We start from the raw sequence: 15691 nt of genomic DNA, 5'->3' as shown, positions 1-15691 counted from the left end.
CATCTTGGCACTGAATTCCTGTAAACATAGAACGAAAGCAGCCCATTCCACATTCCTGATACTGATTTCCTTCTGTTTTCTTTTTTAGCCTCCAAACGATCATTCTGTCCCCCCTGATCAATGCAAAATGTGTACTGTCTAAAGTTCAGAGTCTATGCATGCAAAATATTAGTTCATACTTATAATCGTTTTTCTGTATGTATGTATGTATGTAACAGGTAAAATATATGAATACATAAAACACATGCACTTTAAACCAATGGGTTGATGAATACCGTAATTTCTAGACTACAAACCGCACCTGATTATAAGCCTCACCAGCAAAAATTAGGGGAAAATCTTGTTTTTTTTCATACATGAAACCGCACCGTACTAAAAGCCGCATGTGCCCGTGAGTTATTTACAAAGAAAGACGGTACACAGAAAGAGTTTTCAAAGTTTTAATAACATACCTTAACTTTTCTTTCCAAATAATGCCTGTGATGCGGCAGTAACACAGCAGCAACACGGAAGTAACACAGCACTAAGAGGGCTGGATAAAAAAACATGCCGGTAAAAGTCACTGAGACGCGACAGTATCATAGCACGAACAGGGCTGGTTAAAAAAACATACCAGTAAAAGTCACTGAGAGCCGTCTTCATCTTCCTCCTGTGTACTGAAACCATTGAAGTCTTCCTCCTCAGTGTCGGATTGGAATAGCGTCAGATATACTTCGCCACACACTTTCTCAGTCTCTCTTTTGTTGTCGCTTTTATGCATTCCTTCTAGCATTTTCCATGATGAGGGTCGATTTATACTAATTTTATTCATGCACAAAGCGCTATATTACATTAAATTAGCGAGCTACACGTATAGCTCCAGAGTAGTCGTGACTGGGAAATAAAGAAACGGGTGACGCAACAAGAGCTCATCAACAATAGCCCAGTGCCCTCTAGTGACCAGAGGAAACCTCTACAGTGCATGAGCAGCTGCAGTTCCTTCGTTCAGAGCCTTTAACTTACAAGCAGCATCATATGCATCTCTTTTGTCCCCCATAATGAGGGTTTGTGTATAGTGTATAAAAGCTTCCTTTCTTCAGTAATCTCCGTCTTGATCTCATTCTGTTTCTTCCTTGTGTCAATTATACAGCACTATTTGCTTGGCGGATGGACATGCGATCAACACACCACTCTTCTCCCCAGTGACCGTGTCACATATCCCTCCGCCCAGCAAAGCGGTGCCGCACAACAGCGGTTCACAGCCTTTTTACGAGTGTATAAGTGATCAAGTCATCACAAAATTCATGAAAAATCCATAAATACGCCGCACCGGACGGCAAGCCGCAAAGTTCAAAACTTCAGCAAAAAGTAGCGGGTTATAGTCCAGAAATTACGGTATATGCATTTTGCTAACAGGGAATTTGACCCTACTCCTTCAGTCTGAATGTTGTTTTTTCGTCAGGGTCCCTTCAATGTTGGAAAAGGTTGAAATGTTCATCAGACATTCGCAAACAGTTTTTCTTGTCGCAAAGAAATTCTAATTTGATGACAAGAAAAACCAATAAAACTGTGTTCAATAAAATTGAGTTTCTGGCAAAGGTTTTTGCAACCTTGAACAAACCCTGATGAAAAAATGACATTTGCTCGATGTTCAAACACTCACACTTCACCACTCAGGAATGTTTCAAAGGTCTTGTGTCGGGTCGATGGTCAGGGGACGATGGGGCAATACACAAGTTTCTCTCCTTTTATGCTCCTTGCCATGCCGAGGAATTTCTTGCGGCATAAGACATGGATCTTCATGAATTGAAATGTCTTTGGGATGTTTTGTTCTTGATTTTGTACCATTAAAAAATTTGTCAGCCACATACCTTTCAGGAGGTTATTTTCATGCCTTCAGGGACCTGTTGAGTTACATGGTGGATAGGATGGTAAAAGATGGTGTGTGAGTGTGTATTGGATTTGGCCCAGACGAATTGGCTAAGATGAAATTCCAAATTTCAAAGCTTGACATGGAGGACCTGAAGGGGGCCTGAGTAGGGGTTACTTAAAAGTTAGTTCTTCAAAATTAACTATTGTTAAATTGGTAAAGGGGAATTTGTTGGTTGAACCAGTAAACCTCCATTCCCGTTCCAAATTTCACCAGAAGATGGTGCCAAAGTCAGATTGACCTAACATAGTAAATTAATAGTTTAAAAAGTCATCGATTAGATGAAGACTTGTTCTGAAGCACAGCAACACACAATTTTGATTATGGTATATTATTTTGTTTTGTTATAATATACTTTTGAAACTGCTTGAATATTTAATTTGCTACTAGGGAAGCCAATGCTCATCGTTAGGTAATGAGAATGAGACATGTTAATCACCGTTAGAGTAAGCTGCAATATACTTTATTTTATTCTGCTTTGCATATTGTATAGTTAGTAGACACTTGAGCAGCATCATAGCACTGATGTTTCATTACACATGAAGGTATTAAGAGTTGAGTAAGGACAAAGGGCTGCAATCCCACGCTGAGCTTGACCTAGAGGTCACCAGCTTGTCAAAATATGTTTTTGAAGATGGCTTGAGTGTTTTAACCTGCTAAGAGAATCCACGATCATAGTTATGATTATGTGTTAAATTGACTATTGTGAAAGTATGTGTTATTATTGTCACGATGTTTGATAAGTATCAAACATGTATGTAATATTGATGTTCCATTTACACATGAATGTATAAATGTCAGCGAAGACAAGGAGGCGGAAGGGTTAATGGTGATACTAAGTGGTGGTTCATCCAGTTGAAGCCTAAACAAAATGCTGTTTGCGGACACAAGTCAGAGAAAAAACATTTGCAAATGTCACGTTGATGGACAGCTGACAAGATTTGGGCGTGGGAAACAGGATGAACCATCGCTGAGAAAATTGTTACTTCCGTGAGAACATGGTCACCTCATCTGGTTGAATCCGGTTGAGACCGGCCGAGATGCAGGTGCAGTCTATTCTGGAAGCATTTGGGTCATCTGAGGCCAATGTATGACGTCATGGAAAAAAACTGGTACGTGACCAAGCAGGCATAGTACCCACGAACTGGACTGGTATAAAAGGTTCGTTCGGACAAAGAGCATCGCTCTCTCTCGCCCGGTGGCCTTTCCCCGTTAGGGGTATGGCCCTGCGGCTACTGCCGTGGGTCGAGACCGCCGATTAGACAAAGATAGATTTCATTCTTTATGAGATTAACCCTAGGTCCGTTAAAATGAATTTATACTATCTTCAAATTGGACTTAGTCAAATTTTAAGCTCAAAGACAGGCTAGGAGATGCAGACCTCGGTGCAGGTGAGAGGAGCCATTTTTAGGGCGTCGTCATCTCCATTCTTTAGGCCAGCCTGTTCTTTTAAACAGAATTCGGATTTTGGAACAAGGAGAACTGATCACTCGACTTTTCCACCAAACAGCATTTTAGACCTCATTTTAGACCTTTTTCACTATATTTTTGAGTTTTCAATCGAGAGAACGTCAAGACTGAATACTTTTTTCTCTATTGAGAATGGTGAGTGGAAATTATTGTTAGTTGTCCGAACAATTGAAGCTTGTAATTCTCTTTCTTGCTTATTCATTAAATTTCTACTTTATAATCATTTAATTTCGATTAATTATTATTTTGATCTTTTATGCTTTAAATCTCTTTTGTTTCTCTATCATAGTCATGTTTTAAACCGTTCAGTTTTTTTTTTTAAAGGAAGACAGCTTTAATCCTTGACATCAGGGAGTCTCAGAATCTGGTTCGAAACCGTTAACTTAAGCTCAGCTAGTGTGAGTGTACGCTAGTGAAAATAAACGAGTCCCCGCGGTCTTAACAAAGACAGCTAAACTATTCCGAGCCGATAACAAAAGCAACAATCTTAATAGGAAAGGAGAGCTGCTGAAACGGCCGCGATCAAGGAGATCCTGGGTCTCGACAAAGTAGTTACTCAACCCTCGGGTTTCTTTGATTTCAGCGGGACTGGCGTCCGGAAATAACGGAATTAATCTAACTGTTGGATTTATGTTCTCCTGAGTGAATGTGTTGGTTTATCTTTTGTTGTGGAAAGATGTTCTTTTAAATTGTCGTTTTATTTTGGAGGTGATTTTGTTTTGGTGATCATGGACTACTTCACTTCCTGTTCCGGGTTGTTATGTAGCGCGAACCGCATCCAAGACTTGATGTGCGTGTATTTGTGCCCTCCTGTGTTGCGGACAATAAAATAACGGGAGAAAAGTAATCAACCAACCAAGTGTGTGCATTATTAAGAGAACATGGCCCGCAAGAAGAAGAAAACTCTTCGAACTCAACAGGTTATGGGCCCAGGCGTAACACAACAGGAGGAAGATGGCAGAGGTTAGTGTTCAACGGAGACGAAAACGGTTACGAACTCTGGGAGACAAAGTTTCTCGGCCACATGCGGATCATTGGCCTAAAGGACACTATATTGTCAGACAATAATCCAGATGCAGAGAAGAATGCTGAATGCTACGCTGAACTGATTCAGTTTCTTGATGATAAAAGCCTTTCACTGGTAATGAGAGATGCGACTGACGACGGAAGAAAAGCTTTAAAAATACTCCGTGACCACTACGATAGTAAAGGCAAACCTAGAATCATCGCACTGTACACAGAGCTGACGTCTTTACAGAAGAAACCTGATGAGACAGTGATAGATTATATTATCCGAGCTGAAAAAGCAGTGACCTCCCTAAGAAATGCAAAAGAAGTCATCAGTGATGGACTTATTATCGCTATGATATTAAAGGGGCTTCCTGAAGCTTACAAGCCATTTGCTATTCACACAACTCAAAGCAGTGAAGATTTAACATTCACACAGTTCAAAGCAACCTACGAAGTTATGAGGAAACCGGAAATTCGACAACAAAGTGAAAACAGATAATGTGATGAAGGTTGATTTAACCTCAATCATCTGTCAAGGGATGTGGAAACCGAGAGGACATTTTGTAAAAGATTGTCGCCACAGGGAACACCTAGATGGTGTAGCTACATAGAAGCTCGACACCAGTGATGAGACATGTAGAAGAAAAAACAAAGTACAGAGATGATGCAAACTAACTGTAGAAAAACAATGAGGACAAGAAAGAAGAGCAGGACTGTTGTATTTAAAGTTAGTCAAAGACTTCTGCCTACTGACATAAGAAGAAGAAGGACTAATGGTGACTGTGGTGCTACTTCACACATTCATTACGGAGAAGAACAAGTTCATAAAGTTTGATGACACTTTTGATCCTGAGAAACCTACATGGAGCTTGCTGATGGATCCAGGACAAATAACGTCGCACTCAAGAGGGAGATGCCAACGTCTCTCTACAGGACGTACAAGGACCTGTACCACATCACATTGAGAGATGCTTGTTCATCCCCTCCTACCCTCAGAGCATATTTTCAGTGAAGGCAGCTACAACCTATGGAGCCAGGTGATCTCAAGAAGGGACAGAGTGAACTGGTGAACAAGATGGACAGTCTTCTACATCGAGAATACAACAGACTCCTACTATTTGAAAACGGTAAATAATGAAATCATCATTCAATGACATGATGTCCTGGTGACACTGTTAATCTGACTTGTGATGTGAAAACATGGCACGAAATTTTAGGACATTGTAATGTTAGAGATGTGTTAAAGCTACCTTGATGTTGTAGAGGGCATGAAATCACAGGCTAGTGGACATGTTAGATTGTAATGTGTGCACAGAAGGGAAATTCACTAACGACAGAAACAGACAAAGCGACCCAAAAGCGAGTAAGCCATTACAGTTGGTGCACACTGATCTAGCCGGCCCCATTGAACCAAGTGGCCAAAGTGGTCACAAATATGCTATAATATTCACAGATGATTTTTCAGGGGCAGTGTCAGTTTACTTTCTAAAACAGAAAAGTGACACCACAGAGGCCACAGCAAAGTTTCTAGCTGACGGTGCACCATGATGGCAGTGTTAAGTGCATTAGATCGGACAAGGCACTGAATTCACAAGCAGTTCCTTCCAGTCTCTTTTTAAGGGAAAAAGGTAAAACATGAGACATCTGAGCCCTATCTCCTCCATCAGAATGGCACCGCTGAGAGACAATGGAGAACTCTCTTTGAGAATGGGGGAGGTGTCTTTTACTAGAAAAGGGGCTGCCAAAAGAATTATGGCCTTATGCCATTCAAAATGCAGCACACACTCGCAACAGATGCTACAGTAACAGGACTAAAAGTACACCATATCAGATGTTAACAGGGAAAAGACCAGATCTCTCAAAACTGTGGATATTTGGGTCAGACTGTTATGCATACATACATGATCACAAGAAACTTGATCCCAGATGTGGAGTAGGAATATTTGTGGGGTATAGTAAAAATAGCCCAGCATACCTGGTTTATTACCCCCACACAGGAAAAGTGTCAAAACACAGACTAGTGAGATTTATCAAAAAGAACACTGTTGAACAACAAACACAGACTCATGAATGTGACACAGAAATTCAGACTTATGAGCATGTAGTGCCTTCAAAGGAAAGTACAGAACAACAAAATGAAAATGCAGCAGAGAATAGAACTCCTAGAGAAGAAGAAATCAACACAAATGAACCAAACCTTGACACAGAAAGAAATAAGGGTGATGATCAAAACCAAACTGAACGCTACCCTAACAGAGAAAGAAAGCCTCCTAAATATTTAGAGGATTACATATCTAACTGCAAAGTGCTAGCTAATGTAAATTCTGTAAGTGTTGATTATTGTTACAGAGCAACATGTAGAATTCCCCAAACCTATAAAGAGGCACTGATGTCACCAAAGGCAACAATGTGGAAACAGGCAATGACAGAAGAAATCAAATCCCTGAAAGAGAATGACACATTTGAACTGACTACTTTACCTACTGGTAGAAATACCATTGGAGGAAAATGGGTCTACGCCCTCAAAGAAAATGAACAAGGACAAATATTCAAAGCCAGGTTTGTAGCAAAAGGTTACAACCAAACACAAGGAATAGACTACCACGAGACATTTGCACCAACAGCAAACATGACATCTGTACGAACCCTAATGCAAATATCAGTCCAGAATGATCTTATTATCCACCAAATGGATGTTAAAACTGCATATTTGCATGCTCCCATTGAGGAAGAAATATACATGGACCAACCAGAAGGTTTTGAGCAAACAGAGTCAGGAGAAAATTTGGTGTACAAATTAAAGAAATCCCTTTACGGGTTAAAACAATCAGGGAGAAACTGGTACAAACTCTTGAATGACTACCTTGAACAAAATGACTTTGAAAGAAACCTTTCTGATCACTGTGTATACAGGAAAGACATTGACCATGAAACTCTGCTGGTTATCATCTGGGTAGATGACTTGATCATTGCGGCTAGCAATATGAACATGTTGAACATATTCAAAGAAACAATGAGGTCAAAGTTTAACATGAAAGACCTGGGGAAAATATCCAGTTTTCTTGGTATCCAGTTTATACAAAAAGAGGCTGAAATCAGGATGAATCAGAAGAGGTACATTCAAAGAATGTTGGAACGTTTTGGGATGTCAGAATGTAAACCCAGATCCACACCGTGTGAATTAAAAACGGACACTACTATATGTGGAGGAAGTGATACAAATGGGACAGTTAACCCAAGGGAGTATAGAGAAATAGTGGGCAGTCTGATATATGCCATGACGTGTACGAGACCAGATATAAGCTGGGTTGTTAGCAGACTATCTCAAACACTAGCTCAACCCACGAGAGAGGACTTAGTAACAGCAAAACAAGTCCTCAGATACCTAAAAGGCACAAATGATTTTGAACTGATCTTTAAGAAAAGCAGTGAGGACCTAGATCTAATTGCTTACAGTGACTCTGACTGGGCATCCTCTGTAAAAGATAGACGCAGTACAACAGGGTACTGTTTTGCACTTACTAAAGAGGGACCAGTAATATCCTGGAAGACAAAGAAACAGCCTACAGTGGCACTCTCGACATGTGAAGCCGAATACATTGGTCTTGCAACCACTACTCAAGAATGCATGTACTTAATCCAACTGTTAAACGGGATGGACAGAAAAAGGTACACATGTGCCAAACTGTTTGGGGACAACCAAGGGGCCATTGCTTTGAGTAAAAATCCAGTGAACCGACAGAGGTCGAAGCACATTGATGTGAAATATCACTTCATTCGAGAAGCGTTAAATGAAGGGAAAATCTGCATTGAATACTGTCCATCAGAAGAAATGGCTGCAGACATACTAACAAAACCAGTTACAAAAGTGAGACTCAGAAAGTTTCAAAAATGGTTCTTTGGAAATGCAAAAGATGATATGGGTTAACAGCATGAGAACAAGGGGGGGTGTTGGATTTATGTTCTCCTGAGTGAATGTGTTGGTTTATCTTTTGTTGTGGAAAGATGTTCTTTTAAATTGTCGTTTTATTTTGGAGGTGATTTTGTTTTGGTGATCATGGACTACTTCACTTCCTGTTCCGGGTTGTTATGTAGCGCGAACCGCATCCAAGACTTGATGTGCGTGTATTTGTGCCCTCCTGTGTTGCGGACAATAAAATAAACGGGAAAAGTAATCAACCAACCAAGTGTGTGCATTATTAAGAGAACATGGCCGAAGAAGAAGAAAACTCTTCGAACTCAACACTAACAATAGATTAGTTACCTGAACAGCGGTTAGACTCGGAACGAATCTTCTTTCCGTACCGGCTTAAATCAATTCTCGTCTCCCCTACAGACTGCGTTACTGCAAAGGGGCTACAGAATTTTACCCTTTAAACGGAGAGCCGGTCACTTACATCAGATGAGTGCACAATTGACAGACCCGAAAGGGACGTCACAGCTCGCGCGCTCTTCTTCTGGCTCAAAACATGACTCTGCTACCTCTCTACTTAGGTTGCAGCCTTGTTGGGACATGGTGGCCATCCAAGACTAACCATGTACAACCAACAGGACTGTCTCAGAAAATTAGAAAATTGTGATAAAGTTCTTTATTTTCTGTACTACAATTAAAAAAACAAAAATGTCATACATTGTGGATTCATTACAACCCGACTGAAATATTGCAAGCCTTTTATTATTTTAATATTGCTGATTATGGCATACAGCTTAAGAAAACTCAAATATCCTATCTCAAAATATTAGAATATCATGAAAAAGTATACTAGTAGGGTATTCAACGAATCACTTGAATCATCTAATTAACTCCTGAGCCTTGAAAAACACTCAGCTTGGTTCAGTAAACTAAATCACAAGTATGTCACGACTCGTCCCCGATCAGGTCCATATCGTCATAGTTTCTGTCCGTGTGTCTGTGTGCTCGCCCCTCCCCTCCTGTGTGCCCATGATCAGTGTGATCATTCTCACCTGCCTCTCATTACCTGTCTAGTATTTAAGTCCTGTCTGCTTGTCACTCCCCTGTCGGATCATTGTTAATGTCATGATGTCTTTTGTTTCACGTCTTTCTCTGTTCAGTTTCTGTTGTTGGTTTTGTTAGTAAGTTACGTCAGTCTGCCGAGTCTGTTAGTTTGTTTTCGCCAATAAACCCTGGTCCAAGCTGCACTTGGGCGCCCTGCTTCATTCCGTTTCGTGACAAAGTGTGGGGAAGACTGCTGATCTGACTGCTGTACAGAGGACCATCATTGACACCCTCCATCAGGAGGGTAAGACACAAAAAGAAATTTCTCAAAGAGCAAGCTGTTCAGAGTGCAGTTTAAAAGCACAGTCTGTTGTAAGGGGGAAGCCTGGCAGGAAACGCCGCACAACCAAGAGAGATGACTGCAGCCTTAACAGCATTGTGAAGAAGAGTCGCTTCCAGAATTTGGGGGAGCTTCAAAGACCGTGGACTGAAGCTGGAGTCCAGGTATCAAAAGCCACTGTTCACAGACGTGTCCGGGAAGTGGGCTACAATAGCCGTATTCCCATGGTCAAGTCACTTCTGAAGCGTCTGACTTGGGCTATGGAAAAGAAGCACTGGACAGTTGCAGAGTGGTCCAAAGTCAGACGAAAGCAAGTTTTGTATTTCATTTGGAAGTCAAGGCGCCAGAGTCTGGCGAAAGGCTGGAGAGGAGCAAAATCCAAGTTGCTTGAAATCCAGCGTGAAGTTCCCACTGTCAGCGATGGTTTCGGGAGCCATGTCAGCTGCTGGTGTTGGTCCACTGTGTTTCATCAAGTCCAGAGTCAACGCAGCTGTGTACCAAGAGATTTTAGAGCACTACATGCTTCTGTCTGCTGAAAAGCTCTATAGAGATGATGATTTCATTTTCCAGCATGATCTGGCACCTGCCCACAGTGCCAAAACCACCAGTAAATGGTGTACTGACCATGGCATTACTGTCCTCGATTGGCCTCCCAATTCCCCTGACCTAAACCCCGTAGAGAATTTGTGGGGTATTGTGAAGACGAAGCTGAAAGACACCAGACCCAACAATGCAAATGAGCTAAAGGCCACTATTGAAGCATCCTGGGCATCCAGCAATGCCACAGGCTGATGCAGTAATCCGTGCAAAAGGATTCCCAACCAAGTACTGAGTGCATTAATGGACATTTTCAAATGTTTGATTTTGTTTTGCTGTTATAAATCTTTTTTTATACTTGGTCTGAGGAAATATTCTAATTTTTTGAGATAGGATTTTTGAGTTTTCTTAAGCTGTGAGCCATAATCAGCAATATTAAAATAATAAAAGGCTTGCAATATTTCAGTTGATTTGTAATGAATCCAGAATGTATGACATTTATGTTTTTTTAATTGCATGACAGAAAATAAAGAACTTTATCACAATATTCTAATTTTCTGAGACAGTCCTGTATTCCATCCATCTTGACCATCAAAGGTTGTACCTGAGCATAGGTAACCTAGGGCAACATCTGCTGAAGAGGGTGCATAACTGCTTTTATATTTGATAGGGATTATGTTTTTTCCAAAATGATAAATATTCGTTCATTCATTCATCATCCGAACCGCTTATCTTCACAATGGTTGCAGGCAGGGCTGTGGACTCGGTCGGATTTTTGCACCGAGTCCGAGTCCGGCCTCTTGACCATGAGTCCGAGTCCGAGTCCGGCTGTCTATTTTTTCTGTTAATTCATGTGACTGCTTAGTCTTTATTCAAGGCTAATTTAGATCAAAATCTAAATAATTACAACAGTTTTGTGATGGCTTTGTCTTTATTAAACATATAAACGAATACAATAAACAGATACTTTCAAGTTTTAATCATTAATTACACCATTATAGCTCAGACATTTATCTAAACACAAATAATTAGTGACGACCCCTTATTTGGAAAGCGAAAAACCCATGTCGTACGGCGTCAGCACTATGTTGTTTTCAATAAAAACATGAAGAACTCACGTTTGCGTCAGTCAATTTTAATTTTTATAAAGGATTATTCTCATTTGATGTCTTTAAATTCATCCGCGTTCTGCCATTGAAGCGGGGTGCATTCAAAGACCAGTCGTACAGACGGAACACTCTTTCACTTCACCAAAACGCAACAATATAATTACGTGAGCTCTTTGCATAAACCTCAATGCAAAGAAACGCCTCTTTTTGGGTACAGGCTACAAGGAGTATATATTACAAAGGAGACTTTATACTTAATTGTGATCATCATTCATCCATCCATCCATTTTATTTTATTACTCAGGTATTTTCAAAGCAAATTAATATTGTTGCATTTATTAATTTGCTTTAACATGACAGCGCAATATAATTAAAAGCTGACACGATAGCAATGTCAAACGTGTTCATTTAAGAAAAAGCCACACACGTTTTGTGATCAAATCTTTCATAACGAGAATGATTTGAGTGAATTGATTTTACAATTTTTATCCCCCCTCCCCACCATCTGTCACTTTGCTTGGGACAAAAGGAGCCTTCAGAACTGAAATTTCTTCTCAATTATTCATTCAAATCAATTCACTCAAATCATTCTCGTTATGAAAGATTTGATCACAAAACGTTTCCGTCTGTACGACTGGTCTTTGAATGCACCCCGCTTCAATGGCAGAACGCGGATGAATTTAAAGACATCAAATGAGAATAATCCTTTATAAAAATTAAAATTGACTGACGCAAACGTGAGTTCTTCATGTTTTTATTGAAAACAACATAGTGTTGACGCCGTACGACGCCGTACGACATCGGTTTTTCGCTATAATTTGGTATAATTCGAGGTAGTCCACCCTCACCCAAAGTTAAGGTTTCATGGGAATATTATTGTCATAATTGTCTGGACCATATATGATAATTGTTTAATGGTAGTTATTGATAGATCTTGAAGATGTCAAGTTATAGGTGCATAAGACTATGTTGTTCATGCATATAGCACGTTCATTGTAAGAGGGGAAGAGATGTTGTGTATTTTGGGCTAACTCAAATTCCGTAGTAGAAAAACCCCGGAAGTGGGATGGGCATTCTGTGTTGTTCTGGTACGCCCTGTGAACGCACTGTGAGTAAGGAATAAAGCAGTTATCATTCACGTCGTTGTCCGACCTATTCTTGCTATCTAAGAACCTGGAAAATAGTAAGGATATAACATATATCACGGGTCATTACGACGAGTTTGGTGGAGTTTTTACTGCTTCTTCCAACTCCTACCGCGCTGACTGTAACCTGACACTCTCTGGCTGCGTCTTGCCTCTTTTTTTTATTGTCGGACTCGGTGGACTCGGTCAAAATCAGCACCGAGTCCGAGTCCGGCAAAAATGACCGAGTCCGAGTCCCCGAGTCCGAACCGAGTCCACAGCCCTGGTTGCAGGCGTGCTGGAGCCTATCCCAGCAGTCTTTTGGTTAGGAGGCAGGGTACACCCTGAACTGCTCACAAGTCAACCGCAGGGCACACAGAGATAGACAACCATTCACACTCACGATCACACCTAAACCTAATTTGGAGCAGTTAATCGGCCTACCAAGCAGGTATTTGGAATGTGGGAGTAAACCGGAGTTCCCGGAGGAAACCCATGCAGGTATGGGGAAAACATGCAAATAGAAAGCCGGAGTCAGAATTGAACCCACAACCTCTGCACTGTGAGGCGGACATGCGAACCAGTGAATCAATTAACTTTAATAACATGTAAAGGGAAATGTGCTTTCGGCAGTTTGCAAACATATTTTATTGAGGCTGCGTTAGACTTATATATAATCACATCAATATCTCCAGTAGTGGCTGTACTGTATATAATCACATGATGAGTGGTAAGGAATGTGCAGGCAACTGCACGAAGTTGTTTTCTTCGAAGTGTTGTGCAACAGGATGTATCATCGGCCCAGCGGGAACAGGGCGGACGTGCAACTGGCGAGAACATCTCAAGGTCGGTGAGAAACGAGAATAACACCCCGTCCTTGTGGTCGGGCTTCGCACGATAAACCCAACCGCCAGACAGCTGCACTCAGCGAAAACACCCAGTGGGGAGGAGACGGCCATCGACCAATCATCACACAATGTTTTACATGTTTGAATATTCATATTGTGTTTGTATATAACTGGGCAACCCGGATGAATGTGTTGTCTCTTGATGGTCACAAGAACACACGAGCTTTGGTGTGAGGGACCTGGGACCCAGGCGCCTGTATTAGCTTGCTTTGTCAGGAATAAACAATTGGTAAATTCGGTCTGATTGATCAACTGGTCTTCTCTTTGACAGAACGAACTCGCAAAATTGTTAGGTGCGCAAGTGTGTGTGGAGTAGGCGGAATATAGTTAAAATAGTTAAGTGTTGGTCGTAATTTGGAGTCAGATCAATAACTAGAATCCGTAGCCTAACACATGTCATGTACTGTCACCTTATTATGCAATTCTCATCCATGACAGAAATTAAAGGTAGTTTATGTAATCACTGTAATAACTCCATAACAAGCAAAGCGAAGTTTAGTACATCACAATATGGTTATAATTCTTGAAAGAGGTGTATCCAAAAATGTGGGTGGGACTGAGAATTGCTGCTGTGACATCTGCAGAGAGAAGCTTTTCCAAACTTAAGTTGATTAAAACTTATTTCAGGTCTACAATGTCACAAGGGCACCTTCGAGCAATTATGAGCATTAATCAGGACACAGTCAGACAGATTTCATATGGTAAAAGTATAGATGCTTTTGCTGCACTTAATGGGAGACGTGTGATGTTTTAAACATGCTGGAGTGTTGTTATTTTGGCTTAATTTGTTTTGTAACCCAGCAGTATTGCAATGTTTTGGGTAATTGTAATTAAACAATTGGATCCACTGATACATTTTTTTTTTTTTACCATTATATTTTCTTTTTTTTTATGCCCCTTTGATTGTTGCGACACTGTATTAGGCAAGTTCACGACAGTGCCAGGATTTACGTTGCCTCTCTTGTGAGCGAGCGCGAGTTAGACCATTGGCGGCCGTCGATGAGTGCGGGTGGCTCATGCTCGAGTTCGCATCCTTCACCTCATTCAATGTTTCCTTGCTCGGTGAGCACTGATGTTAAGCATTTATGTTGTTATTATTGTAAGTCAGGGGTGTCCAAACCTTTGGCAAGGCGGGACAGATTTGGTTAGATGAAAATGTATGGGGGCCGACCATTCGCACCGACATTCCTCGGACCATTACTATTGTAAATGAACTTGTAAATATGTAACTATATTATTTGCTGTCTGCAGATAAATTGATCTTGCAAATGAGAATCTGTTGTCAATTGCTCTACCAGTAAAATTAAAGATTAAAATAATAATAGATTAAATACAAATGAACATTTTTATGAAAGTTCAATACATTTTTTATTAGATGTATTAAGTTTGTTTTATTATTGTTATTGTTGTATAAATAAGAAGGGTGATATTGGTGTTCGTAATTGCAGTAAACAGACCAGGTTGCATCATGTCAGATGTTTTATACAAATTAAATCATTCCCCATTTTATCTTTTTTATTTCAACTTCATACGCAACAAATTACTTCATAATCACAAAATAATTTTTGTTCTTTGCGATCACTGTAAGTGGACAGCGCGGACACAGTGTGTAGAGGTAGTACGAAGTAGACAGCTCTCACCAGGAGTCTGTGTTTTGTTTTGTTTTTTGCCTTTCCCTGTGCGTCACTTGCAGCGTCTCTGATTTTAGCGTCGCCTTAGTCCTTGGTGTGTGGACATTTGAATGAGGAAGTGTCTATGTCACTGATTATCTTGCAAACGGACACTTATGTGCGTGTGAACTGGGAAGGGACGGAGGAGACACGCTCGCAACCGATCATGAGCAGTGGTTCATATGCGCGTTCCCGTTAGGACGATTTTCATTTCTGTGGTTCGCTCTGGGGCGCGCAGGTTCCCGAGACAGTGCCAGCGGGCCCCTTATCATTGATTTTATGACACAATGCCTTGGGCCATCTTAAATTTAGACTGCCCGCGGACATGCGACTTTGGACATGCCTGTTGTAAGTGGTATATTTGTTATGGACATATTTATAGTATATTATTCGTTATCTCTTGTAGATCTGGATTAAAAAATATCAGATTTAGCTAAAGTTCATATATGTCATATACGATGATTAGTACAACTAAATATTAAGTATTCAGAAGTATGCATATGTACTCGGCACGTGTAATGTAATGCAGTGAGTGACAGGTGTTCAGCCAATGATCGGATGTATATTTTAATTTTAGTTTAATTACGCTATGCAGCAAACCATAGCATTCAGCTAAGGTGATCAGGGAGTCAGGCAGGAGACTACTTGGTGTGTCT

At 40.7% G+C, this 15691-nt stretch overlaps 1 long non-coding RNA gene across 1 annotated transcript; it reads right to left on the bottom strand.

Moving 5' to 3' along the window:
- Positions 1-3688: 3688 nt before the first annotated feature.
- Positions 3689-8749, bottom strand: LOC119119552. The gene is made up of 3 exons (XR_005097345.1): positions 8655-8749; positions 6866-6870; positions 3689-3998 (listed from the first exon to the last, which is right to left on the bottom strand). It is a non-coding gene; the product is annotated as an uncharacterized LOC119119552 (long non-coding RNA).
- Positions 8750-15691: the final 6942 nt, after the last annotated feature.

Source organism: Syngnathus acus, chromosome 2, assembly GCF_901709675.1.
Source record: "Syngnathus acus chromosome 2, fSynAcu1.2, whole genome shotgun sequence".
Taxonomy (NCBI): Eukaryota; Metazoa; Chordata; class Actinopteri; order Syngnathiformes; family Syngnathidae; genus Syngnathus; species Syngnathus acus.
The sequence above is the reverse complement of the archived record's forward strand: the minus strand, read 5'-3'. Positions and strand labels throughout refer to the sequence as shown.